Source organism: Mandrillus leucophaeus, unplaced genomic scaffold, assembly GCF_000951045.1.
Source record: "Mandrillus leucophaeus isolate KB7577 unplaced genomic scaffold, Mleu.le_1.0 Scaffold153, whole genome shotgun sequence".
In the NCBI taxonomy this organism is placed as follows: domain Eukaryota; kingdom Metazoa; phylum Chordata; class Mammalia; order Primates; family Cercopithecidae; genus Mandrillus; species Mandrillus leucophaeus.
In genome coordinates, this window is record NW_012101510.1 from 1597160 (window position 1) to 1599008 (window position 1849).

At 48.4% G+C, this 1849-nt stretch overlaps 1 pseudogene; it reads left to right on the forward strand.

The window, feature by feature from the left end:
• The first annotated feature begins 750 nt into the window (after nucleotides 1-750).
• On the forward strand, nucleotides 751-1673 carry LOC105536034 (annotated as a pseudogene).
• Nucleotides 1674-1849: the final 176 nt, after the last annotated feature.

A 1849-nucleotide genomic window follows, 5' to 3' on the forward strand; every position in this document is an offset into this window, starting at 1 on the left:
CTCCTGCCTTAGCCTCCCAAGTAGCTGGGATTACAGGCATGCACCACCATGCCCAGCTAATTTTGTATTTTTAATAGAGATAGGGTTTCTCTATGTTGGTCAGGCTGGTCTCGAACTCCCGACCTCAGGTTATCTGCCCAGCTCGGCCTCCCAAAGTGCTGGGATTACAGGTGTGAGCCACTGCGCCCAGCTACTCGACATTTTTTAAAAGAATGTTCTCTATCTCATTCTCATCTATATATCCCTTATGAGAGAAGCCAGGAAACCAGTTCTGAGGATGTCAGTCTGGCTAGTGAAACCCTGAGGATTCCGTCTTCAAGGGTACCTTGACTGTTGTGTTCAAAGAAAGCTTTGAACAACAAATGTAAAAACTCTGCCAAGCCAAGTCCACCGAGTAGCTCATTAAAATGTATTTAGGTTGAGGCTTATTTTTTTAAGCTTACTTTATCAGAAAAAAAAAAAAATTGGATTTAGATACTGAGGAAGGCTTCTTGCACAGAGAGGGACGTCCGTTGTCTCAGTTCTATGATCTCGATGCTCAGACAGGCCGCTCACCCCAGCAGGGCAGCGTTGTTCTCATGTCCCAGGGGGCCGCTGCAGAAGGATTATCGACTCTCTCCCTCCTGTCATCACCTCAGGCCTTCCCCGCCAGCACCTCCATTCCTGAGGCTCATGTGGGAGAGACAGTGTGGAGAGAAACAGAGAAGAGAACAGGACTTCTTAAACAACACCAGCAAGAATAGTCTTACAATGAAGTGTGCACCACGGGAGCGCTGCACTGGCTGGCATGGAGAAGCGCCATACCAGCTGGCGTGGAGGAGCGCCATACCAGCTGGCACGGAGAAGCGTGGCGATTTCAAGCTGACCCCTGGCTGCAGCAGCCTGGGTCCAGGCGGCGTTCGCCCCTTTGGCGACAGCGGCAGAGCTCCCTTGTGGGCCCCCAAGGACGCCTGGATGGGCACCCACCCTAAATACTTAGAAACGATGGAATTAGGCCAGGCGGGGTGGCTCATGCCTGTAATCCCAGCACTTTGGGAGGCCGAGGCAGGTGGATCACGAGGTCAGGAGTTCGAAACCAGCCTGACCAACATGGTAAAACCTCGTGCCTACTAAAAATACAAAAATTAGCCGGGCGTGGTAGCAGGTGCCTGTACTCCCAGCTACTCAGGCGGCTGAGGCAGGAGACTCGCTTGAACCGAGGACGCAGATGTTGCAGTGAGCCAAGATCACACCACTGCACTCCAGCCTGGGGGACAAGAGCGAGACTCTGTCTCAAAAAAAAAAAAAAAAAAAGAGAGAAATGATGGAATTAGACATAGAAGATGCCAACCATGTTTATATAGCATTCTTGATTTACCTGGACCTCATAGAAAGCAAAACTGACATGAAGTAAACTGTGTCAGATTACCAGAACTCCAGCTCATCTGCCTTGTTGGTATGAGATAGAAGAGGAAAGGTTACAGACTGTGGCGCCCACCCCTATCACTGCTTCCCTCAGCCATAACAGGATAAGGGAGATCTTGAAGGTATCTTGAAAATTGCAAGGTGATCCAGATTTGTAAAAGCTGTCTTTTACTTTGGCCATAGTGGAGTCTGATTCTACAATAGTCTTTTATAAACTTACTGATGGACTTATGCTGCCAGACCCTCAGAATATTTCTCTTAGAAGATGACATCTATGTTTCCTGATGCTTGTTTTATTCATACAAGATTGGATTTGAGACTCATCAGACTGCTTCATCTTTTATCTCAGAGATAGTCAGGGTTGACTTAGTGAGGGCTGACTTCCCTATTCCATAAGGTTTTCATTCTGAAGAATAAAACTTCCCCAGGGCTGGGGGCGATGGCT